Source organism: Triticum dicoccoides, chromosome 5B (assembly GCF_002162155.2).
Source record: "Triticum dicoccoides isolate Atlit2015 ecotype Zavitan chromosome 5B, WEW_v2.0, whole genome shotgun sequence".
Taxonomy (NCBI): Eukaryota; Viridiplantae; Streptophyta; class Magnoliopsida; order Poales; family Poaceae; genus Triticum; species Triticum dicoccoides.
The window spans coordinates 646,251,795-646,279,750 of NC_041389.1; positions in this window are offsets into that span (position 1 = coordinate 646,251,795).

Genomic DNA, 27,956 nt, shown 5'->3' on the forward strand with positions numbered 1-27,956 from the left:
GCGGCGGGGGCAGCACGGCAGGCGAGTGGCGGCGGCGGGGCGACCCGGACGTGTCCGACTGCGGCCGGACGTGTTCGGTGGCGGCGAGGACGAATCTGCTAGGGTTAGGGGGGAAATGATCCGGAATTTTCGGGGGGAGGCTACATTTGTAGGTAGAGGGAGCTAGGAGAGTCCAAATGAGGAGCGGTTTTCGCCCACACGATCATGATCGAACGACCGAGAGCATGGAGGGGAGTTTGCTGGGTTTTGGGCCAGTTTGGAAGGGGTGTTGGGCTGCACACAAAAGAGGGCTTTACAGTTACCCGGTTAACCGTTGGAGTACCAAACGACCTCCAAATGGCACGAAACTTGACAGGCGGTCTACCGGTGCTATACCAAGACCGCTTGGCAAACCTCGGGCCATTCCGAGAAAGTTTAACACCCGCTCACAACGAGAGGCAAAAGGGGAACGCCGGAGGACATAGGATTGCCGGATTACAAAACGGACAACGGGGAGAATGCTCGGATGCATGAGACGAACACGTATGCAAAATGAAATGCACATGATGACATGATAAAATGCAACACGCAAGCAAATGACATGGCAACGATGGCGAATAACTGGCAGACACCTGGCGCATCGAATCCGGGGCGTTACAATCAATCCCCTCCGCCCGACGACTCCGTCACGGTTAGGGTTCGTCCCCGGCCGCCTCACCCCCGTCGATGATGCCGTGCGCCGCCACCACGCGCGGTCGCCTTTCGCCTCCTCCGACGCTCCAACCCCTTAAGTCCCCCTCTCGATCTCCTCCTCCCTGCGCGGGCCACACTAGCTGCCCCTACTATTGATTTGCCGTGGCGGCTCGCCATGTTTTGGGATTTAGGGATTGCACGGCGGCTCCGCGCTTCGATGCATGGCTCCAATCTATTTGCCGTGGCGGCTCGCCACTCCCCTTGTTGCCCCTACGCGGCGCTCCGCCCTCTCTGGGTTTTTTTGCGGGAATGCCCTCTCTGTTAATTAGTATCACATATGGATTAATAGGATTAGTATCACATATGCATCTCTAGATCCTACTGTTAATTAGTATCACATAGGGGAGAGAGTAGAGGATTTTGTTGCTCACCAAAACTTAGGAGAGAGTAGAGAGAAGTAGCTAGAGAATTGTAGAGGCTTTTAGCACATATAATTGAAACTTGGGTTTCAATTCTTGGCTGCTGCCCCTGGAGGAGTGGTGGTGGCGGCGGTGCCTAGTGTTCTAGGGTTTAGAGAGGGGGCGTCCATGTCATGCCTTTTTCGGAGGGGAGCCACGGGCGGCATCGGTTGCTGTGTGCCGTTTCCTGAACGCCTCCACATGCTCAAGTTTGTCGATGGTGGTCGTAGGATCGGCTCCCCTTCTGAAATGGTGCCATGGGAGCTTTCGAGATACGCTCCTAGAGCCCTGGTGTCGTCTAGCTCGATCTGATATGACGACAATGGTTGAGGGTTCACCATAGTGCTCGACCGTAGAATCGTGAGCATTTTTTAGCTCTGATATCACAGCAACGGTTGAGGGTTTCAATTGTTGGTTACTGCCACTAGCTTCTTTGTTGGACTGAACTTTATGTTTACTTTTAATTGTTATTTTGCTTGCCATGTGAACTCTAGCTATGAAAACTTTATGTTTTCTTTTTGGATCTTTAATCCTTTAATCATATTGCTTTAGGGAAATGGCGCCACCACCACCACCACCATATCGACGGTGCAAGTCAAGGTGCGCCAGCAGCCTTGCAACTGGCACGCTGTTTGGCATCTACTTCGAGTCTAGTTTTCTTCATGCGGCGGTAATAAATTATATGAAACTAGTAACTACTATTTTGTTTTTAGTGTTATTGGCATAATGCATCGTGTATATATCATTTTGCTTTTTGTACACAGATCGTCCCATGCAATGTGAGGTCATAATTCAACAATCTGACTGGAGACTCTGTGACCTTTCAGGCTCCTGGGGGCCCCTACACTATGGAGATCGAGAAAGGACGAAAGATGACACGGGTGGGAGGAGATGGATGGGTCCGTTTCATCGACAACATGCGTATCACTGGTGGTGAGTTGATCAGCTTCTCCGTCAGAGCTGAAAGACCCAAGCTGGCCGTGATTTATATCAACAAAGCAGAAGATTATGAGGACGATGAGGATGATGACGACCCACTCGGTGATGCCATCGTAGCTCACAGAATGAAGTTGAGCGAGGAGGAGGTGTGCAACCTATGGGACATCATTCCGCCACGTGCTAACTTTGTTGGGGTGCCATTCATGACCCGCCTGACAAGTACCATGGTTGATCGACATATGATGGTATGTTGCATTTACTGTAGTTTTTAGAGTAATTTGATGATATGCTTTATTGTTATACTTAGTGTAGAGTCTGATGATATATATGCTTAGTGAATCTTATATGCTTTATTGTTATACTTTAGTGTAGAGTCCGATCATATATATGCTTAGTGAATCTTATATGCTTACTGAATCTTATATGCTTAGTGAATCTATGCTTAGTGAATCTTATATACTTTATTGTTATACTTAGTGTAGAGTCCGATGATATATATGCTTAGTGAATCTTATATGCTTAGTGAATCTTATATGCTTAGTGAATCTTACATGCTTTATTGTTATACTTAGTGTAGAGTCCGATGATATATATACTTAGTGTAGAGTCCGATGATATATATGCTTAGTGTAGAGTCTGATGATATATATGCTTCGTGTAGAATGTGTGAGGCTACTTATTAATTGATATGTTTTTCTTCAGAAATTGCCAAAGAGCCTATCTGAGAGTTGTGGTATCAAGCCTGATGAAGAAGGCTCTGCTGGAATACGCCTTACCGCAAGGGGCTCCATCATCACTTGTGCGTACGCCCTGGGCACGGACGGTCGCACACACTTCAACTCGGTTGGGTGGAAGAGCTTCCTCGTCGGCAAGAATCTTCATGTTGGACAGGCAATCCTAATTACTATCAAGAACACCCACCGCCCAGGCTTGAGGATGATGGTCGTCATCGACATCATCTAGAACTTCATATGCATGCGTGTGGCTGTTGAACCATATATATGCTAGTATGACTACCTAGTAGACTTATTAACTATGATCTATCCATGCATTATTGACTACTATATAAGTTTGTGAGATTGTGTGGTTATATTAAATGTGGTACTATCGTTAATGTTTGTGAGATGGTTCTGTGAACTTAGTTTATTTGCACTGGACTTGTCTTGATTTCCATGAATATTGCACCTGACTGCTTTTTTATTTTTTATTTCTATTTGCCTAGTTGTAGCGTGGGGAGAAAACATGGCGCTACTACTACGTGATGATAGTAGTAGCGCTGGTGGAGGAAGCAGCGCTACTAATAAGTATTTTAGCTGCAGCGCTTGTTCAGAAACACGCTACTGTTAAATAATAGCTATAGCGCCCTAGCAGTAGCGCGGGTGCCCGCGCTATTGGTATGTAAAAAACCAGCACCACTAGTAAGCTTTTCTCTAATAGTGTGAGCCTGTATGGAGAGTGGAGTAAAATGCTCAGATATATCCTCCAATCCTTTGAGTTTCTGTACTAAAATTTGCTCTTGCATACTAAAATAGAACAACTCTGGGAATCTGTCCTTCATGATGCCCTGATTCCAATTGTCAATCCAAAATCTAACAGTGCTTCCAGAGCCTAGTTTAGGAATAGCTGCCTGTCGAAACTAAGGAACTAACTTGAGAATACTTTTCCACCAAAAAGAACCTTGAGAGTTAGTGGTAAGCATTCTGTCTGGGTAATAAGCCTCCCAAATCAGTTTGACCCAAGGAATATCCTATTGATTGAGGAATTTGTGGATATATTTCATAAGCAAGCATTTGTTGTGAGTGGCAATATCCAGTACTCCAAGTCCTCCTCTTTCTTTGGGCTGGCAAACTTTGTCTCAGGTAATCAAAGCAGTCCCTCTGTCTTCCATTCCATATTTCCTCCAAAAGAAATGCTTGAGGTATGTTTTAATCTGCTCCATAACACCAGAAGGAAGTGCAAGTGTGCACATGAAGAAAATAGGTAGACTGTAGAACACAGACTTGACCAGGACCAATTTATCTCCATATGACAACAGAGAGGAACAACCAGCAAGCCTTCTTTCAGTTCTCTGCATAATGGGCATAAAATCCTCAATCTTTCGCTTTGATAAACAGAGAGGTAAACCCAAATATGTGAAGGGAAGTTCTCCAACTTTGCAACCCATGATGTGAGCCAATTCTTGCATTTTATCATCTTTAGTATTGATTGGAACAATTACTGATTTTTCATAATTGACCCTCAGACCAGTGTATATACTGAAGTACATGAGCAATTTCTTGAGCTGGTGTAGCTGTGCCGCATTGGCTTGCATGACAAGGACAATATCATCTGCATACTGAATTATAGGAAAATCTTGATCATTATTGCTATGCAGAGGAGCAGAGATCAGACCATTCTTCATAGCCTCATTTAGAATTGTTTGGAGCAAGTCAGCTGATATGACAAACAATAAAGGTTAAAGGGGGTCTCCTTGCCTGACCCCTCTTTTCCAGAGGAACTGTTTTCCAGGTACACCATTTAGCAGCACTGAAGATAATCCAGAATAGAAAATCATATCCATCCACATAATCCATCTAGGCCCAAAACCTCTGGAAATGAGAAGATTCCTGATAGCTTCATGCTCAATCATATCAAAAGGTTTTTCAAAGTACAATTTGAGAATAATTAATTCATGTCCTGATTGATGACATTGATGTATGAATTCATATGACCAGGCCAGAAAATGTTGTATGGATCTCTTCTTAAGAAATCCATATTGATTTTGATGAACCAGCTTTAGAATGACAACCTGCAGTCTGTTAGCCAGAAGCTTTGTGATGATTTTGATAGAGCAGTTGAGCAAAGATATTGGTCTGAAATCATTAGCATGAACAAGAGCTTCCTTTTTTGGTAATAGAGTAATAAAAGAAGAGTTGATGCTCTACAAGTTTAGTTTGCCCTTATAAAAGTCTTCAATAAGCTTGTAAAAATCTGGAGCAATGATATCCCAACAGTGCTTAATGAAATCAGTGTTGAAGCCATCTGGTCCTGGTGCCTTGTCAGAAGGGAGCTCTTTAATTACTGCATCAATCTCTTCTTTGGTAAAAGGCTTGTCAAGTTCAATGAGCTCTGGCATCTTTGTAATAAGAGAGTCCTAGTTGAGAAGGTTGAAAGTGGGCACAGAAGTACTAACCTCTGCTTGAAAGCTCTCCATAGAATTGCAGCTTTAGCTTGGTGATCATCTTGCATGTTGCCAGCTTCATCTTGTAAGCTGGCAATATAGTTTCTCTTGTAATTAATGGTAGCCTTTACTTTCAGATATTTTTTATTGGCTTCACCTTGCAAAATCCATCTAATTGTTGCTCTTTGTTTCCAGTAAGCCATTTGCATTTCCAACAAGTTCAAAAGATGTTGTTTAACAATTTCTCTGCCATTCCATTCAAAAGTTGTTAAAGGTCTGAAATCTTCAATAGTATCAAAGAGCAGAATGAGTTCCTTGCAAGCTTGAATAAGCTTTGATAACTCAGACATCTCTTTGGCCCAAATCTTTAAGCCCTTCCTCAATCTCTTTAGCTTGGCAGTGATTCTCTTTGCACTATCAGTTTCATTGACCTCTTGCTGGCAAATATTTTTCACAGTGTCCTTGAAACTATCAATTTGCATCCAGTAATTTTCAAACCTGAAAATCTTTGATTTTGGAATCATGGTGCCAATTTGAATGATGCATGGAATATGGCCAGAAATAGGCTTAGAAAGAGGCAACACCATAGTATTTGGGAAATTGGAAGTCCAAGCTTCAGAAGAGAAAACCCAATCAAGTTTTTCAAGCAAAGGAGCTGCCTGCATATTGCTCCAAGTAAAAGCTCTACCCTTCAAAGGAATTTCTAGAAGGCCCAGATTGCTGATAGCTTCATTGAATAAGAGAAAATCATTGATATTACCCCTATCCCTGTTTCTGTTAGAGGGATATCTGATATAATTGAAGTCCCCCAGCATCAGCCAGTTGCAGTCATCAGGGATCTGAATATTAGAAAACCAATTCATGAAAATAACCCTGTCTGCAGAAAGACAAGGGCCATAGATGTTTGATAGAGTCCAGGTATCAGAGGAGAGCTCTGAGGTGAATCAAATGGAAATGGAGAATGTGTTTTTGGAAATAGTTTCTCCCGACAAAATGGAATCATTCTAGACTACTAATAGTCCTCCTGAGGCACCTACAGATGGCTGGTAATCAAACTTATTCAGACGTTTTGGGCAAAACTGCTTAAGATACCTGTTGTCAAAAGTTTCCCTCTTTGTTTCCTGGATGCTAAGCAAGTCACAATCTATCTCATCAATTTTATTTCTGATAGCTAACCACTTATCTTTGTCATTGATTCCTCTAATATTCGAGTTCAAAATTTTCCACTGGTTATTCATGGGTAGAATGCACTGATAACTTAAAAAGACAACTCTAGAGAATTTTGCAAATCTTAAAGATCTCAGTCTGAAACAGAGCTAAAAGTGCCAGCTTATCACCCCCCAGAACAAGGGCTTACATAAAGTCACTTGGAAAGACATGACCATTACATTCATAATTCAAATGGAAACTAGAGAGGACCCCTATTAAATCATCATGCAGGGCTGGACACTCCACCCTTCTTTGGCCATTCTTGTTATTCTCCTTCTCCTCTTTGTCCTTGCTTTGCTTCTTCTTCTTGGCTTGGTGAAGAGCATCATCTGAGCAGTCTTTCTTAGGAATCTTGCAAAATGCAATAGAATGATTTTTAACCACTTTGCTGCGTAAAGATGGAGGACTAATATTGCAAGGCAAGCAATTCCTGTCCATGCAGGTGTTCTTTCTGTAACCATGATTTAATTGCTGAATTCTACAACTCCTTCTCACCTGGGTTTCAATGAGAGGAGCTTTATCCTTCCTCTTCTTGTATACTTGGATGGCAAAAGTGCTGGAGGACATCCCAACTGATGCAGTCTTGGAAGGTGGAGTGGAAGCAAGAGTGGAGGGAAGCACTTCCTTGCCCTGCTGATTCTGGCAGACAGGCCGCATGACAAATTCACATTTGTCATGTACCACAAAAGGTTTCAGATTTGAGCTATCAGATTGTACAGAAATAATCTTCCATAACTGAGAAGTAAGCAATTGTTTGGCCCATTCAGATCTATTAGGTGTGAGCAGAGCAAGAGCAATAAAATTTGCCCACTCACTAGGTACCTGAGTCACTTCTTTTGGTTGTCCAATTGGAGCAAACTACTTCTTCCAGAGATCTGAATCCTCAAAACCAGAGCATGCATTGTGCAGGTCTTCATTAGCTTCAGAGAGAAACATCTTCGGCATAACTGGGTCTGCAGCATCAAGCAACAAGTGACAAGCTCCCACATGAATAGTGTCTTTATAGATAGGAACAGGAAATCCAGGTGGAGGGTCAGAACTACCTGAATCTGGACTAGGCATCTCTTTAGATGTGGCATTTTCAGCTTGGTGCACTGGAGCAGAAAAAACAACAACTTGCACATTTACCTCAGTAGCCACCTGAAGTTCAGCAGCAGCACCCACTGTCACGTGGTGCAGAATGTTGTCACTTGGAGCAACGACTAGGGCCAGCAACACTTGATCATCAGTCAGAGTATTGTCTGGAAGCTGAGCGGCAGGATTCTCCAAATCTGGCAACTCTTGAACTAGTTGTTCAAGAGGCATCTGCATCGCACTTGAAGGATCAGTCTGCAAAGTCTGCTGAAAGTTGACTGCATCATCATGCAGTGGATTTGGCTCTGGCTGCACAATCACATTTGGCAGATCATTGAGTTGCAGGACAGGTTGGAACTCAAGCTATAAGTGTTGTGGTCCTACTTCCAAGGGCATGTTAAGATCTGGCAACTGCATCTCAAGGAGCAGAATTGGTGGGTCTGGAGGAGCAATCAAATTTCCAAACAACTGAAGGTTGGCAGGACCCTGAACTGAATTTGCAGATTCTATACTGTTGGAATCAACACCAAGAGAGAGTGTCAGTCCACTGTGATCCATCTCTACAACTTCAGGTGCAACAATTTGTTGGTCATGGACCAACAAATCATTCATCTCTAAGAAGGTTTCTCCTTGCAACATATGATTATTGTTTCGGGGCATTGTCGATGGCCCCAGCATTCCTCATCTGCATTCTTTACCTCTCCATTCGGGCCATCTTGAACATTGTTTGGCTGCTCCATGTTTTCATGTTGAGGGATGGGCCCAAAGAAGAGATTGTGGTGATTAGGATGATGATGTTGCTCTGGTGGCCTGGGATGTGGGTTACCATCGGACCCCCTCCCAAGAGCTCTTCCTGAAAGATGATGACTAGGCAAGTCCAAGATTCTCCTTCGTAGTGCATGTCACCAGTGATAGCCAAACTAACTGGAACATCTGTAAGTGCATCAATTCTCACTTTTACAACAACTGCAATATCATTGGTTTTCACTCTGTCCCAAGAAAGCTACTTGCCAAAACTAGAGACTACATTGTTGAGCTCAGACATGCAACGTAGATCTACAGGAAAGCCAACTAACAGCAACCAACAATCTCTGGCCAGATTGAACTTTCTCCAGTTCAAACCCCGATCATGCTTTTGGAAAATCATGTGAATATCATCAAAAGGGTGTGGGATCCTATTGACCAAAGAATCTCTATCTGCTTTGCTGTTACATCTGACAAACGCTTGACCAAAATGGCACTTGGAGATAGACGAGAACACTACCCTTTGCGAAATCAAGAAATCATTGAGAACATCTCGGACATTGGCAAAGACCACTTCACCTTGGGGCATTGGCACCCGAGTGGCGATGGCGAGATTTTCATTGGACAGCTGCATATCTCCATGGATGACATGAGCACGAGCTGGCCTCCCTTCTACCTCGATAGCTTGAGTACCAGGGAGAAGGAATGGCATAGGATCAAAGGGAAATTTTGCCATGGTTGACAACATCACCGGAGCAAAGCTTCTGTGGTGGAGCAGGGAGGAAACCCTGCTTTGAGGATTTGATTGATGAGACTGAAGATGGCGGCGAGAAAGAGGAGGTAAATGAGAATTGGCACAGTCCCGGGCAGAGGGCAGTAAATTTTCTACAGAGCCATCATTACGGGAAGACGGAATGATAGAGTCATTGACAATTGGGTCCCGCCGACCACTTGTACTAGATTCCCGATTATCAGCTACAATGCGGGGATTTGCCATGTCAGATTTGGAAGGTGGAATGGCGATATCGGCCCGGAATCTACAGTTGACTGCAATATGCCCCCATCTCTTGCATTCCTTGCAACGGATTTTGTTCTGGCACATGGGCCTCAAGTGGCCCGTCATAAGGCAGCGAACACAGAAAAGGCCAGATATAGAATGGGCTTGCCGGCCCAAAAGTTCAAACCGCGTAGATCCCGCCCCACCCAACGCTGTATTATTGGGCGAAGTTAAAACAATTTTAATGGGCTCCTTGACTACGGCATGGCATGATCATGGGGATTTTTCGAATTGTGCGAAGAAAAGAAGTGAGGCTGTTGAACAGCTTGAGCATATGATCTACAAGATTTATCGTTTGACACCACGGTCCAATTTTTACTGGATGCATCATGATACCGGAGGTAAAGATCTTTGAGGTCATCATCCCCCTCTCCCCACAGAAGAAAATTAGTGGAAAAAAGATCGGAAGACAAGTTTCCACCTCTAATGATTTCAAATCCCACTTTTGGAGAAGAAACATAGAACTTGTAAGACCAATTGCGCAAATGTGATACCTTAAAAAGCTTGGCAGAGCCACCAAAGCAAGCTTGGATGATGAGACCCATCGAATCTGGATTTAGCCTGATCGAGGTTCTGGTGAATTCCACCACGAGGAAAAACTTTTGTGAACTCGGCGCTTCCTGAGCATTGACGATTGCATTACACTGCTTCTTGATGTACTCTTCGAATGCTTTGCCAAGGGAGAAGTTGAGATCGGAAAGGGCCATGTTGGAGAGTGGCCGACTAGATCGGAGCGATCACCGTCGGGAAGTGGTCACCGGGGTCGGAGTGACCTCCCGTGAGGCGGGGTTTGGTGGCCGCCGGGGCCGGAGTGGCCACGGGCAGTGGGGGCGGAGCGGGGGCTAGAAGGAAACTTGACGGGACTTCTGTTAATTCCGAAGATATATACAAGACGTGCACATGACGAAAAGGAAAAGAAAGCTCGGTTCCTCCTCTGTTTTTGGTTGGAGGGATGAAATGGAATGGTTCCTCCTCTGTGTACTTACGTGTAGCCACAAGTTTTCTAGAATGGAATGGTTTATCCTCTGTGTTTGGTTGGAGAGATGAACTGCAAGAAATTTTTTTGAGCTCACCTGGTGGTAACCTTTTGTATGAACAGGCAAAGGATATCGCCAAAATGTACAACATATCAATATAAGCAGACAAATCAAGCTTATACCTTCAGTTAGTTGAAAAAGTCAATCGGAAAATTTAGTAATCAATCTCATAAAAAGAAAATATTTAACACTAAAAATAGTTTGACACTTGATAATTTCCCAAGTGCATTGTTGCTCCTGGATAGTAATCAATCGAAAAAAACAAAATCAATGCTATCAAAAGTAGCATTTTCAGAGCATCGATTTTGTTTTTGGTTACGCCTTTCATGAATGTGATTTCATGATGACAATTTGCAAACAATTAGAACACTTCTCAAAGATTACCACAAAATAATTTCAGATTTTTTTGATTTTTTTATCAATTTTACTATTCATCCAAGCTCAAGCTCACATACCCCGTGTCCATATATCAAGCTTACACATTCAGTTAGTTGAGAAAGTCTAGTGAAATATTCAGTAATCAATCTCATAAAATGAATATATTTTTCACTAAAAATAGTTTAACCCTTGATCATTTTCCAAATACAGTATTGCTTCCGGATCCTAGGGCGGCGACTTTGGGTGGCGGTCCAATGGTCTTTGCTTCAGTGCGGCGAGGACATTGGGTTGTGGCCGTCGTTGGGCGGTGGCTGTACGTATTGGTCACAAGCCAGGGCAAAATCACCGCTCGACTGGCCGATTCTGCCAACGACGACGCCTACGTGTGTCTTATATTCCTTAGATGCGCTATCATGGCCCTGACCATGCCCCCTCTTAGAGACCCGAGGGGATCCTTGGACCCTGATTCTGGCTCGCCGGAACAGGCAGCGTGTAACACCCTGCTACGTCTGGCGGGATCAAGACTGCCCCCACAAATCAACACTAGTCTTTACTGTGCACTTTGTGCGCACACGGGAGCTACTTCCTGGCCAGTCACCCATCCTAGAATTACCACAAGCCAAGCACACTTAACTAATTACCCCAAGCCAAGCACGCTTAACTTTGGAGTTCTTTTCGAATGGGCTCCCGGGAAAAAAGGAATTCCTTGTTGATATGAGTAGTCTATCATTCCTATTAAGCCAAGCTCTCACACAATGGCTGCGTTGAGGCACCGTTTCCTTCATCAAGGCCCTGCCTTGGCTACTCGCATTGTCCTTGGTATTGGATGTTGGGACATCTCATGTCTCGGTGTGGGTTGCCTCTTAGGTAATGGGCTTCGTTGATTCTACATGTTCTCTCGTGTTGCTCTACGTGCAACAATATGATGATGCGCTTGTGGTCTTTAGGGTGTGTTTGGTTGAGGAACCAGGTAGAATGGAATACCATGGTTCCACTCTAATGTAATCTGTGGGTTTAGTTCTTCGTTTGGTTGGAGTCAAATGGTATAATGCAATGGTTCCATCTTAGTGTTTGGTTGGAGAGGCGAAATGTATGAAATTTGTTTGAGCTCACCTCATGGTAGCCTCTCTTATGTACAACACACATAGTATATCGCCAAAATATATCATTAGTATCAATGTATGCACACAAGTCAAGCATATACCTTGAGTTCGGGGAGAAAGTTAATAGGAAAATTTAGTAATCAACCTCATCATATAAAAGGAAATATTTAACACCAAAATAGTTTGACACTTGATAATTTTCGAACAACATAGAATCACAGAATTGTTCTACGTTTCATTCCACTCCATCGTGCAAACCAAACACACCCAAAATAGGAATGTATGAGGGAGAAGGAGGGGCAGCTGAGGAGGGTGTCATAATGAGGTAAGCCTAAATGTTGTAGTAAATGTTTTTATTTCCAATCAGGAGTAAAATTTTATAGGAGTGTAGGTAGGAGAGGCAGACAAAATATGTGTCTTCCCTTTAGGGCATCTCCAGTGCCGACCCCCAAAATGCACGCATCAATCCGGACCGAGCTGTCCGGACCCATTCCGCCATCCAACGCGGTACCTTATTGGTCCGTAAAGTGGTCCGGAGATCCTTTTCCTGCAAATTGGAAGCAAACTGGGGAGGGGGGTGGGCTTTGCAGGAGTCCGTACCGCTGCCAAGTAGGACTCTGACACATCGGCCCACTCAAACCCCCCTCCTGTCCCAATCTCTTCCACTCCGCCCCTGTGGCCCCTTGCTTTGCACCCGCACCCTCCTCCTCTGACGTGGCTGCTATACCTCTCCTGATGTCATGTAGTCATGGTCCGATGTCCGCAACCCCTCCCATGAGCTCGCTTATCTTGTACTACGGACCCATCCACCTAGGATTCGTCCGCAACCAGGTATCCTCCACCCCAATTGTTGTGGTCCATTGTGGGCACCACGCCTGGCAGGTGTACGGTCAAATGCTATTGAGCTTATTTTTGAACTTCATGTAGTTTCTTAGAGCAAGAAGAATGGCGGGGTGCTCGATGTAGGAAGATGAGTTATCGTGTGATGCGTGGTTGACCGTATCTGCGGACTTCGTAGGCAGGAGCGCAAGGGGTAGGGTCATTTCACGTGCAAGCGCACATTGCACCCTATGAAATTCATACATGCATGCAATGTGAAGTTGTTAGCATATTGATGGTATACCATCCAGCACTCCGTCACAAAGTTTTGTGACGTGGTTTATCGGCTAGAGGCAATGTGGCCATTGCACGCAGCATCCATGGAGATCGTAAGTTTTGCTTCTTCTTCCTCTACTTGTTGCTTGATTCATTCGTTCACTCAATATTGCTCTACACTTTGTGTAGCCTGCACACGATGTCGTGATGTACCACATGTTAGAGGGCAAACCAGTCACGCACATAAATTGTTGGTGGAAGCTCAGAGGACCAGTATGTGTGGGACAACATGATCCATCCAAACTTGTTGAACATCTGGTTAATCTAGTTGAATTTTAACCGATTCTCTTTGAATTTGAACTATTGTTGTACTAGACATATTTTCATGCTATGTATGGACGATTTGTGCTATTTTCTATCTGAACTTTGATGATGTCCATTGTGTTTGATGAAATTTGTACACTCACTTAAAATGTGGTTTGAAATGTATGTGGCTACGGTTGGATTGACTGCTCCTGCATCAGTGTACGTGGACTGATTCCCCGGTCCGCAGAGGGATGCGGTGTACGGTTTGCGGGTCAGCGAGTTGGAGATGTCGTTACTCTTCTTCTTTTTCCCTAGCATGAAGAGGGTGCCTCTACATTCTGGACCATGATGACCCACAAGTATAGGGGATCTATCATAGTCCTTTCGACAAGTAAGAGTGTCGAACCCAACGAGGAGCAAAAGGAAATGATAAGCGGTTTTCAGTAAGGTTTTCTCTGCAAGCACTGAAATTGTAGGTAATAGATAGTTTTGTGATAAGATAAATTGTAACGAGTAACAAGCAATGAAAGTAAATAAAGTGCAGCAAGGTGGCCCAATCCTTTATGTGGGAAAGGATAAGTGTCGGTGTCAAAACCAGCGGATCTCGGGTAGGGGGTCCCGAACTGTGCGTCTAGGCGGATGGTAACAGGAGACAAGGGACACGATGTTTTACCCAGGTTCGAGCCCTCTTGATGGAGGTAAAACCCTACGTGCTGCTTGATTGATATTGATATTTTGGATGTTTACAAGAGTGGATCTACCACGAGATCAAGGAGACTAAACCCTAAAAGCTAGCCTATGGTATGATTGTTGTAATGTATGTCCTACGGACTAGGGCCATCCGGTTTATATAGACACTGGAGAGGGCTAGGGTTACATAGAGTCGGTTACAATGGTAGGAGATCTACATATCCATATCGCCAAGCTTGCCTTCCACGCCAAGGAAAGTCCCATCCGGACACGGGACGAAGTCTTCAATCTTGTATCTTCATAGTCTTGGAGTCCGGTCGATGATGATAGTCCGGCCGATGGTGGTAATCCGGCTATCCGGACACCCCCTAGTCCAGGACTCCCTCAGTAGCCCCCGAACCAGTCTTCAATGACGATAAGTCCAGCATGTGTGTATTCTTCGGCGTTGCAAGGCGGGTTCTCCTTCAAGTTCCATGTACCTGCCGAATAGTGTCCGGCTTCCTCATTAATGTTGCGTTTCTTGGCTCCCACGCCCAATAATGGCCATCTTCCACGCGTCGCACGAATGCGAAAAGCCAGGGTGCCCTTTATGTTTTACCCCCTAGCTGTGCGAGTAATCTGCCTATAAGAGAGGCACGAATCTAGATCCAAATCACCATATTCCTCCCGCGAACACTCATCGGAGCACTTTCGACCAAGAATCCATTCCATCATGGATCCTCAATGCAGCTCCTCTTCTCGCGCTCCCAGCCCTCTGCCAGGAGATTGGGGGAGATGCTCTGTTCCGCACAACGAGCTGGTGAAGCTCCAAACGGGGGGATATCTCCCTCCGGCCTTCATGGTTCCTGTCCGGGCCGGGCTGGCCACCTATAAAGGTGGGAAGCAAGCGGAGGCTACCCCAAATCCCAACAAAGGGGAGCGGGTATGCTTCTTCCCCTATCTGATAAGGGGGCTCGGATTTCCTGTACATCCGTTCCTCCGCGGGCTCCTGGAGTTCTACGGACTCCAGCTTCATAACCTCACGCCCGCCTCGATCCTGCATATTGCGGGTTACGTAGCTCTTTGCGAGCTATTCCTGGGCGTCGAGCCCCATTTTGTGCTGTGGAAGAGGTTGTTTTGCCTTGTTCCCCGCTCTCACGAGGGGTTCATATATCAAGTGGGCGGTGCCGAAATATGGCGCATTACCGGGACCGGATATCCATCCGGAACCCCTAAGAAGGCGTCCGAAGACTGGCCTTCGTTATGGTTTTATATAGAAGACGCTCCGCTGCCAGACCCTGTCCGGATCGGCCTCCCGGAGTTCAACAATGCTCCTCTGAAGAAACGCCTTAGTTGGCGCCCACGGAGCCCCCGACTGGAGGAAGACAAGAGCGTCCATAATTTGATGGGCCGGATAAGGTTACTGGCCCATTCCGGGTTGACCATGATTGGAGTCATGGCAACATGCATTATGAGGGGAGTGCATCCACTACAATACAGGGGCCACCCCATGTGGGATTTCAATGGGGAGGACGATGCCACCCGTCACGGCCGCAAAGGGCCGGATTCGGCCGAAGACCTGGTGAAGATCCTGTCCGGCCTGTATAAGGGGGAGAAGGAGGATTTCCTTCGGACGAACCCGTTAAATCAGTTCTCCATGAATAATCCCGGCCTTGGGTAAGCGAACACTTCACGTGTCCAACCCATGCCTTTGAAACTTAAGTTTCTTATATTGTGTTCTTCTTTCGACGCAGGAGCTGCGTCGGACGGTGGAGGACATGCTGAGTCCAGCCCCGCAACCCGAGGATCCATAAAGATCCCGGGACCCGGCCTCCGAAGAGGATCCGGACATAGGAGTGGAGCTAATCGACGGGGTGTTCCACCAGCTCAGCATGGATAATGCCTTAGTCGCCATTACGGCCGACTATCCCGGACTATATCCGGCTTCCCAGGTGCTTGTGACCGAAGTTCTGACACCGTTATTCCTTACTTGCTTATTTCTGACCACCGTATACGATGACGCTGTGCAGGAGGTGCCTCTAGGGTGGGAAGCCGAGCCCGCGGCGGCTGACCATCAAAGGCCAATCCGGACAAGTAGACAGAAGAGGAGCGCGGCGCGGACTGAAACGTCGCCGCAAAGGTATAGCTCACAATTCATTATCTGGAGCAGCGTTCCTAGGAAGCGTTCGAGTGCTCATGACTTTTGTAGGGGAAAAAGCCCGCCGGACTGCGGGTGTAGAGGCTGCCAATCCGGCTTCTACCAGCCAAGCTCCAGCGCCTGGTCCGGAAGGGGAGGCGAGCACAAGGCGCGAGCCGGATACTCCTCCAACGGAGGATGCCGACAGATTGTCCGCCACCAAATCTGAGGTGGAGAGTGCCATGAACCACAGGTGCCGCCGGACAGTTTTTCGTGACGCGTGCTTCTCCCCTGAGGCGTTGGATGCCTTTAACGCAGGGGACGCGCACCTCCGTGCTGCTCAAGATGGTTTGACCAGAGCCACGGAGCAGTATGTAAAAGACATACGGGTAAGAGGATTTTAATAGTTATATATGCCAGTAGCCCCCGAGACTTAAAGTAGTTATATTAACTGATTTAAGGATCATATGGAACACAGGGTCTTACCGAGAAGAATACCCAACTGTCTCAGGAGCTGCAAGAGTGCAAGGCTCAACTTGAGGCCGCACTCGCTGCCACAGGAGGAAACACAGGGACCTCTCCTGGTAACACATTATTTAAAAAGATAAGTAGTGTTTGGCCTATGCGCAAGTCTGATAATGACGTTGCAGGTGCTGCCGGACAAGAGCCGGATAGGCAAGAACTTCTGCGCCAGCTGAAGGCCGGTGAGAGGGTGCTGCATAAGGTGCAGCATAAAAGGAACAAGCTCCAGGATGCCCATGTCCAGCTTGGAGAAGAGCTGAAAGGCGTCCGGGCCGAGCTGTCTGGCTCCGTTAAGGAGAATCAGCGGCTTCGTCGTGGCATCTATAGTAAGTGCTTGAGCGAACTCCTTTGAAAATAAGAGTTCGGCGAGGAAATCAATTGACAAAATATGTATGTAGGTATACTCACAGGTCGCCCCACGGAGGAGATGCCCGTATCAACGGGTGATCAACTTCCCGAGTTGTTGCAACTGACTGAACGAGTTCGGCAGGCAATGAGCGGCGTCATCCAGGCTTTATGGCCGGCCTTCCCCCTACCCGAGAGACTTGGGGAGCTTGCGGAGAAGCTTCAGGGAGTGCGGCAGCGCTTCCATTTATGGAAGATTTCAGCCTGCCGCCAAGGTGCCAGGGAGGCCTAGGCCATGGTGAAGACGCGGTACAAGAAGGCGGATCCCAACCACATGGCCGAAGTCGGATCTGTGGGGCCCGATGGGAAGGAGATCCCTGTAAGTTTAGTATATGGCCAAGTAGAGTTGGCCGCTAAGTTTTCCCAACAGGACTGTAAATTAGACAGCCTGTTAGATGGGATTGAATAAGAATACAGTCAGTCAATCTGACAATGTATTATAAAATGACATGTAAAATGCCTTCTAGCCGGATTGTAGATCGTTTGTCTTTGCCGACCTTTTCGCTTTGACCTCGGGACCCTAGAGTCCGAAGTGTGTCCGAATACCTGCTCAGTTATGGAAGAACTGGGGTATGCATGGAGACCAGGCGTAGGGGTCATTAGTGCTTTATCAGACAAGTGCCCAACTAGTTATGTTATATTACATGGTTAGTAAGAAACATCTTCCAGGGAGAATAGTTCCGTTAAGGGTTCCTTTCCTCTGGGGGTGGCATGCCCTAAAGTGCATGTCCGGACAGCGAAAAAAAGCAGAAAAACATCTGGGGGCAGATAAATAAGTAGGTAAAATCATCTTTCAAGTCACCGACCGAATATTCCCTTAAGAACGCTAGCTTTCGGCTTCACTCAGTCTGAGGTACACATCTGGCTGACCCGGCAGTAACAATCGCAGAGGTGCTCCCTTTACCTCGTAGCCGAACAATCAGGAACGTAGGGGTAAGCACAGGAGCCAAGCAACCCAGCTTGGCCAAAACTTAAGTCATATTGATGCATATAATGGTGAATAAAAGGTACATGTGGAAGCTTGACACATGTGCTGGGCATGAAGCCCTTATAATTAAGCTTCTGGTAAAGAAGCCCCCAGGTATAATGAGTGCGGATGGCACATCAAGTGTTATGCGAACAATGCGCAAATAAGCCTTTTAAGGCTGTTGTGAATAGGGGTGAGAGAAAAAAGAGAAACAAAAAGGCAGCTGAAGTGAAAAAATTTGAACGGGGGAAAGGGACGAACTCTTAGTCCGGCGCTAGGCATAGAATCTTCGGAGGTGGGCTGCGTTCCATGGGTTCAGCTCGAGTCGGTTATCCGATGCATTTCTTAGACGGTACGCTCCGCCGGTTAGGACTTGATCGATGATGAAGGGGCCTTCCCATTTTGGCTTGAGCTTGTCCTTTTTCTTGTCCGGCAGGCATAGAACTAGTTCGCCAACGTTGTAAGTCTTGACCCGTACTTCTCTGCTTTGGTATCTTCGAGCCTGTTGCTGATAAAATGCGGAATGAGCCTTGGCGACGTTGCGTTCTTCCTCCAATGCGTCCAAGCTGTCCTGCCAATCCAACTCGGCTTCTCTTTCTTCGTACATGCGCACTCGAGGTGAGTCATGAATAATGTCGCAGGGCAGAACTGCCTCTGCGCCGTACACCATAAAAAATGGTGTGAATCCGGTAGTACGGTTGGGCGTTGTCCGCAGCCCCCAGAGTACGGAGTCGAGCTCCTCTACCTAGTGCGGGTCTTATTTTGTAAGGGACCGCACTAATCTGGGTTTGATGCCGCTCATTATTAGACCATTTGCTCGTTCCACTTGACCGTTGGTTTGAGGATGATAGACTGAAGCGTAATCGAGCTTAATGCCCATATTTTTGCACCATGATTTAACCTCGTCGGCCGTAAAATTCGTGCCGTTATCGGTGATGATGCTGTGGGGGACACCGTAACGGTGTACTACCCCGGATATAAAGTCTATCACTGGTCCAGACCCTGCCGTTTTAACTGGCTTAACCTCTATCCATTTGGTGAATTTATCCACCATGACCAATAGGTATCTTTGCTTGTGGGTTCCCCCTTTAAGTGGTCCAACCATGTCAAGCCCCCAGACCGCGAACGGCCAGGTAATGGGTATAGTTTTGAGGGCGGTGGGTGGCATATGGCTCTGATTAGCAAAGAGCTGACAATGAACACATCGTTGGACTAAGTCCTGAGCATCTGCCCGGGCCGTCGGCCAATAAAATCCTGTATGGAATGCCTTTCCTACGAGGGCCCTGGCTGCTGCGTGGTGTCCGCCTAGTCCGGCATGAATTTCAGCCAGGAGGTTTCGCCCTTCCTCTTCGGAGATACACCTTTGAAGGACTCCGGTTGTGCTTTTCTTATAAAGTTCTCCCTCGTGGACCTTGTAGGCTTTAGATCGCCGAACTATGCAGCGGGCCTCGTTTTGGTCTTCGGGAAGTTCCTGCGTAAGTAAGTAGGCTAGGAATGGTTTAGTCCACGGGGCGATTACGGCCATTATGTCGTGGGCTGAGGGTGTTATTCCGGTGGCGGAATTTCCGCTTATGTCGAATTTCTCTGTGTCGGTTGGTGTGGCTGCTTCTGGTTTGTTATGTCCGGACTCCTCTTCCCATAGTACGGATGGCTTGAACAGCCGTTCCAGGAAGATGTTTGGAGGGACAGCGTCACGCTTTGCACCGATGCATGCCAATACGTCGGCCGCTTGGTTGTTATCCCTGGCTACGTGATGGAATTCGAGTCCGTCGAACCGAGTTGACATTTTTAGGACAGCGTTGCGATATGCTGCCATTTTCGGATCCTTGGCATCAAAGTCTCCATTTATTTGGGATATTGCGAGGTTTGAATCCCCGCGCACCTCTAGGCGTTGAATGCCCATGGAGATTGCCATTCGGAGACCATGTAAAAGGGCCTCGTATTCGGCTGCGTTGTTGGAGTCCGTGTACATTATTTGAAGTATGTATTGGACTGTGTCACTGGTCGGGGTCGTCAAGATGACGCCAGCCCCCAGTCCGGCCAACATTTTAGAGCCGTCGAAGTGCATAATCCAATTGGAGTATGCGCAGTACTCTTTAGGGAGTTCGGCTTCGGTCCATTCAGCGACAAAGTCAGCCAAAACTTGTGACTTTATAGCTCGCCGAGGTCTGTAAGTTATATCGAATGGTAAGAGCTCAATGGCCCATTTTGCAATCCTGCCCGTTGCGTCGCGGTTGTTTATAATGTCATTGAGTGGTACTTCAGAGGCCACTGTTATCGAACACTCTTGAAAGTAGTGTCGGAGCTTCCGGGATGCCATGAACACTGCATACGCGATCTTCTGATAGTGCGGGTAACGGGACTTGCAGGGGATTAACACAGTGGATACGTAGTACACTGGTTTTTGAAGAGGGAATTTATGCCCTTTTGTCTCTCGTTCGACGACGAGTACCGCGCTTACAACTTGATGTGTTGCTGCGATGTATAACAGCATTGGCTTGCCCAGGTTGGGCGCAGCCAGGACCGGATTCGTTGCCAATATGGTCTTTATTTCTTCGAGCCCGGCGGTGGCAGCATCCGTCCACTCGAAGCGTTCGGTGTGCCTAAGGAGGCGATAGAGGGGCAATGCCTTTTCTCCTAAGCGGGAGATAAAGCGGCTGAGGGCTGCCACGCATCCCGTCAATTTCTGGGTCTGTTTGAGGTTTTTTGGAATATCCAGCTGTGATAGAGCCCGGATCTTGGCCGGATTTGCTTCAGTTCCTCTACCGGATACGATGAAGCCCAGGAGCTTTCCGGCTGGCATGCCGAAAACGCATTTTTCCGGATTCAGCTTGATATCATATTCTCGGAGGTTGTCAAACGTGACCCTCAAGTTGTCTACTAGAGTTTCGACGGGTTTACTTTTGATGACCACGTCGTCTACATATGCCTCTACTGTCTTGCCGATTTGGGTAGCCAGACATGCCTGAATCATGCGCTGATATGTTGCGCCGGCGTTTTTAAGTCCAAAGGGCATCGTGTTGAAGCAGAATGGTCCATATGGAGTAATGAATGCCGTTGCGGCTTGATCCGCTTCTGCCATCTTGATTTGATGATAGCCGGAGTATGCGTCCAGGAAGCACAATGAATCATGCCCTGCAGTGGCATCGATGATTTGGTCGATGCGGGGGAGGGGGAAGGGATCCTTTGGGCAGGCTTTATTTAGGTCTTTGAAATCGACACATAGGCGCCAGGATTTGTCCTTTTTTGGTACCATTACCAGGTTTGCTAGCCAATCCGGATGTTTGATGTCTCTGATGAATCCGGCTTTCAATAGTTTGGCTAGTTCCTCTCCCATTGCCTGTCTTTTGGGTTCGGAAAATCGTCGAAGAGCCTGTTTAACTAGCTTGAATCCTTTTAGGATGTTTAGGCTGTGTTCTGCTAGTCTGCGTGGGATTCCGCGCATATCCGAGGGGTGCCAGACAAAAATGTCCCAATTTTCCCGAAGGAATTCTCGCAGTGCGGCGTCTACATCTGGGTCCAATTGTGCCCCGATGGAGGCCGTCTTTGTCGGGTCCGTTGGGTGGACCTGGAATTTTACTATTTCTTCCGCTGGTTTAAAGGAGGTGGACTTGGATCTCTTATCGAGTATCACATCGTCCCTATTCACCGTAGAGCGCAGCGCGGTGAGTTCCTCTGCCGCTAAGGCTTCGGATAGTGCCTCCAGGGCTAATGCGGCCGTCTTGTTTTCGGCGCGGAGTGCTATGTCCGGATCACTAACGAGAGTGATTATTCCGCCGGGCCTAGGCATTTTGAGCTTCATGTACCCGTAATGGGGTACGGCTTGGAAGGTTGTGAATGCCTCTCGTCCTAATATAGCGTGGTATCCGCTGTTGAACGGGGCCACTTGGAACGTGATTTACTCGGACCTATAATTGTCCGGCGAGCCGAATACCACATCGAGTGTGATTTTTCCTGTGCAGCGCGCTTCCCGGCTAGGGATTATCCCTCTAAAGGTTGTGCTGCTTCGCTCAATGCGGCTCCAGTCTATTTCCATTTTTTGAAGGGTTTCCTCATAGATGAGGTTTAATCCGCTGCCGCCATCCATGAGCACCTTGGTAAGCCGAAAGCTGTCCATTATCGGACTGAGGACCAATGCGGCTGGTGCTCGGGCTGTTCGGAATTTAGGTCCGTCGCTGGCGTTGAAGGTGATGGCCGCGTCACTCCAAGGATTTGCTGTGGCTACGTGATAAGCTTCGGCAAGGCTGCGGATTGTTCGTTTCCATATATTGTTTGATGCGAAAGTCTCGAAGACTGTTAATACCGTACCGGTATTGTTGGTGTGGTTTCCCGGGGCTAGAAGCTCCTTGCCACTTTTGGCCACCTGCCATAGTATCCAACATGCTCGAAGGCTATGTGTTGGGACGGCGCCCTCTGCACTGTGAATTGTACAGGGTCTGCTGAGCCATCCCTCCAGTATGGTTCCGTTCCCTTTAAGGGGTTTCTGTTTTATGGTTCTTGCACCTGGCGCCTGAGTGTGATGCACCCCTTTATTGCGGACTGGGCCTGTATCCGGGGCCGGATTGTCCCAAAACCTATTTTCGGTTTTCCGGAAACTCTCTATCGCACAGTACTTCTGTACTATGGATGCCAGGTCGGCGAAGCATGTGATTTCACGACGGCTGACGGCGTTTAGGATTCCCTCGTCCATGCAATTATTGTAGAAAATTGAGATTGCGTTTTCCTCTCGGCAGTCTTTTATCCTGTCCATAACCAGGAGGAATCTGGCCCAGTAGCGATGTACTGTTTCAGTGGGCTCTTGCCAGATTAGAGATAGATCGCATATATCTGGTCGGGTGGGCGGAACTAAGTCCGGAGCCCTACCCATCTCAAGGCTCGAAGGCCAAGGAGCTTCCAAGATCAGAAACTTTGATCGCTGGACATTGTCCAACGAGTCCGGAACGAGGCCTAATTTCAAGTTCAGTGCTCGATCGAGGTCCGCCCTTCCGCGGGAATCTGGCGTGGAGGGTTTGGGAGCCCGGACATGTCTAGTTTTCAATATAGGAGAAGAGTCGCCGCATTGTTCTTCTACCACCGTAACGTGGTGGGTGACCTGGGGAGGGTTAATCTCTCTCAGATCGGTTTTAAGCCCGATCTGATCATAGTCTGTAGCGACTCCCAGGGCGGCGATCCGATCCAAGAGTTCGTTTACGGACGAGAGCACTGCTGGATCTAGATGCTCGGCGAATTCCGAGTTGACGTGAAGGTTGCTCTCGATGACTCGAGAGGTCATTGCGGAGGCGGTGGCCGGACAGGCGGCCATGAGAAAACCTCCTAGCCGGATAGTTTGGCCGGCGGCCAAGGCTCCGTTGGCGAAGATACCGTCCTTGAAGACGGGAAGAGGCATCCTTCCTATCGGTGACGGCACAGAGGAACTCTCAATGAAAGCACCAATGTCGGTGTCAAAACCGGCGGATCTCGGGTAGGGGGTCCCGAACTGTGCGTCTAGGCGGATGGTAACAGGAGACAAGGGACACGATGTTTTACCCAGGTTCGGGCCCTCTTGATGGAGGTAAAACCCTACGTCCTGCTTGATTGATATTGATGATGTGGGTATTACAAGAGTAGATCTACCACGAGATCAGGGAGGCTAAACCCTAGAAGCTAGCCTATGGTATGATTGTTGTAATGGTTGTTATTATGTCCTACGGACTAAAGCCATCCGGTTTATATAGACACCGGAGAGGGCTAGGGTTACATAGAGTCGGTTACAATGGTAGGATATCTACATATCCTTATCGCCAAGCTTGCCTTCCACGCCAAGGAAAGTCCCATCCGGACACGGGACGAAGTCTTCAATCTTGTATCTTCATAGTCTTGGAGTCCGGTCGATGATGATAGTCCGGCCGATGATAGTTCGGCCGATGGTGGTAATCCGGCTATCCGGACACCCCCTAGTCCAGGACTCCCTCAATAAGCCTGGACAATTTCTTATAATGAGGAAGGAGCTCCCGAGGACACATGGGAATTATCGTCAAGCTAGTTTTCATCACATTCATATGATTCACGTTCGGTACTTTGATAATTCGATATGTGGGTGGACCGGTGCTTGGGTACTTCCCTTACTTGGACAAGCATCCCACTTATGATTAACCCCTATTGCAAGCGTCCGCAACTACAAAAGAAGTATTAAGGTAAACCTAACCACAACATTAAACATATGGATCCAAATCAGCCCCTAACGAAGCAACGCATAAACTAGGGTTTAAGCTTCTGTCACTCTAGCAACCCATCATCTACTTATTACTTCCCAATGCCTTCCTCTAGGCCCAAATAATGGTGAAGTGTCATGTAGTCTATGTTCACATAACACCACTAGAGGAAAAGACAACATACATCTCATCAAAATATCGAACGAATACCAAATTCACAAGACTACTAATAGCAAGACTTCACCCATATCCTCAGGAACAAAGGTAACTACTCACAAAGCATATTCATGTTCATAATCCGAGGAGTAATAATATGCATTAAGAATCTGAACATATGATCTTCCACCAAGTAAACCAATTAGCATCAACTACAAGGAGTAATCAACACTACTAGCAACCCACATGTACCAATTTGTGGTTTTGATACAAGATTGGATACTAGAGATGAACTAGGGTTTTGAGAGGAGATGGTGCTGGTGAAGATGTTGATGGAGATTTACCCCCTCCCGATGAGAGGATCGTTGGTGATGATGATGGTCATGATTTCCCCCTGCCGGAGGGAAGTATCACCGGCAGAACAGCTCTGCCAGAGCTCTAGATTGGTTCCGCCTCGTGGCGGCGGAGTTTCGTCCCGTAAGGTTGCCCACAAATTTTTCCAGGGTAAAAGCCTTCATATAGCAGAAGATGGACACCGGGGGGCCACCAGGGGGCCCAGGAGATAGGGGGCCATGCCCAGTAGCGGTGGGCGCGCCCCCACCCTCCTGGCCAGGGTGTGGGCTCCCTGATGTATTTCTTCCGCTCAATAATTTTTATAAATTCCAAAAACATGTTTCATGGAGTTTCATGATTTTTGGAGCAGTGTAGAATAGGTTTCCAATGTTTGCTCCTTTTCCAGCTAGAATTCCAGCTGCCGGCATTCCCCCTTTTCATGGTAAACCTTGTAAAATAGGGGAGAATAGCCATAAGTATTGAGATAAAATATGTAATAACAGCCCATAATGCAATAAATGTTGATATAAAAGCATGATGCAAAATGGACGTATCAACTCCCCCAGCTTAGACTCGCTTGTCCTCAAGCGGAAGCCGATATCGAAAAATATGTCCACATATTTAGAGATAGAGGTGTCGATAGAAATAAAATACGGACATGAGGGCATCATGATCATTCTTGTAACAACAACATATATAGATTTTATCATATGATTTCTTATACTCAAGTAACAATCAATTCACAATGTCAAGTATGGTTCAAAAACTTCATTGAGAACTAACAAACTATAATCTCAGTCATTGAAGCAACTGCAATTTATCGTAACATCAGAAAGAGTCAACAATAGAGCCTTTTCAGCAAGTCCACATACTCAACTATCTTGTAGTCTTCTACAATTGCTAACACTCACGCAATACTTGTGGTTATGGAGTTTCAGCCGGACACTGAGAAAGATAGGGGCTTATTGTCTTGCATCCCAACGTATTCACCTTTAGGTGATGGCAACAATAATAGCCTATTCTAACTTACATCCAGTTGGATATATATATATCATGATCTTTCAAACACGAGGAGCTTGCCAAAGGATAAAATGAAAAAGGGGAAAGGTGAAGATCACCTTGACTCAAGCATAAAGTAAAAACATAAAGTAAAAGATAGGCCCTTCGCAGAGGGAAGCAGAGGTTGTCATGTGCGTTTAGGGTTGGATGCACAAAATCTTAATGCAAAAGAACGTCACTTTATATTGCCCCTTGTATGTGGACCTTTATTATGTAGTCCTTCGCTTTTATTGCTTCCACAACAAGATCGTATAAAGCTTATTTTCTCTGCACTAATAAGTCATACATATTCAGATAGCAATTTTTATTTCCTGCAACATGACAACTTACATGAAGGATCTTACTCAATCCATAGGTAGGTATGGTGGACTCTCATGGCAAAACTGGGCTTAAGGATATTTGGAAGCACAAGTAGTATCTCTACTTGGTGCAAGGAATTTGGCTAGCATGAGGGGGAAAGGCAAGCTCAACATGTTTGGAAGGTCAATGACAATATACTTTAACTCAGATGTGAGAAAACATAAGCCGTTACGATGTCTTCCTTGTCCAACGTCAATTCTTTTAGCATGTCATACTTAATGAGTGCTCCCAATCATAAAAGATGTCCAAGATAATATATTTGTATGTGAACCTCTCTTTCCTTATCACTTCCTATTAATTGCAATGATGACCAAAACTACGTTTATCAACTCTCAACAACTTTTATGCCTCATACTTTCTATGTGTGAAGTCATCACTAACCATAAGATCAATATGTACTCTTTTATTCTTTCTACTTTCTCAAGATCATACAAGATAGCAAAGCCCTTGACTCAACTCTAAACTTTATTATAGATATCTCACAGAATCGATTACATAAAGAGATCACAAAGAAAAACTCAAAACTAATTGATACTGAAACTTCAATCTACTAGATCAAGATACTACTAAAAGGATTGAACTAAATAAAACGGTAAAGATAGGAGTGTGATGGTGATACGATACCGGGGCACCTCCCGCAAGCTTGGCAGTTAACAAGGGGAGTTCCCATACCCATGTGATTATGTCTCCTTCTTCACGGTTGGTGTTATGATCTTCTTGGTGATGATGCCCCTCAGGATACGGTTCTCCTCCTCGAGCTTATTGACTTGTTGTTTGAGGTCCATAATTTCTTTGCGGAGCTTGCCCGTAATGGTTAAAGCTCCCTTTACCCAAGGATGCTGCATAGCTTCTGGAGAACAAGTGACGCTCTTTTTCATATTTTCATAAGAAAGAAATCTAAAGTTGGAAGGGATGACCGAATTTGGAATAGCCAAGCTGTGTAGTTCCCCCATCATGAATTCTGCTTGGAGACGAGAGATCACTTCTTGATCTTCCTCCATGGCATCTATCCTTTTCAAGTCGGCCTCCATCTCATCCTCCATTGATGGTCCAAAGTGATAAGCATCGCTATTTGCTCCTGGTCTTGGTGTTGGGTGAGACACCCGGCTCTCCCCGACGGACTCTTGGGAAGACATCTTGCTCTTAATCTGCAACAGGAACAACTCGAAACGAAAACAAAGGATATTTGCGTGATACGGTGGTCAAAACCTCCAGGAGACTATATAATGAATTTTTACCGACCAAAATACGTAACGTGCAAGAAAACAAAGTCCGGGAGGCACACGAGGTGTCCACGAGACAGGGGGGTGTGCCCAGTAAGGGTGGGCGCACCCTCCACTCTCGTGGGGGCCTCGTGTCCCTCTCGGACTACTTCTTTCTTCCTAAAATTCTTAAATATTCCAAAAATGATAAAAAATGCCATTGGAGTTGTTTTGGAGCGGGTTTACTTACTGTACCACATACCTATTCCTTTTCGGAGTCTGGAACATTCTGGAAAGTGTCCCTTGTGTATTCCTCCGGGGTTACGGTTTCAATAATATTAGTTTCAACATTGATAGGATTACTTGAAATATAATGTTTAATTCTTTGACCGATTACCACCCTTGGACTTGTGCCTTCGAAGTTGTTGATTTTTATAGCACCAGAACGATAGACGTCCTCGATAACGTAAGGACCTTCCCATTTAGAGAGAAGTTTTCCTGCAAAAAATCTTAAATGAGAGTTGAATAATAACACATAATCTCCTATGCTAAACTCACGCTTTTGTATCCTTTTGTCATGCCAGCGTTTGACTTTTTCTTTGAATAGCTTGGCATTCTCATAGGCTTGGGATCTCCATTCATAAAGTGAGCTAATGTCAAACAACCTCTTCTCACCGGCAAGTTTGAAGTCATAGTTGAGCTCTTTAATAGCCCAATATGCTT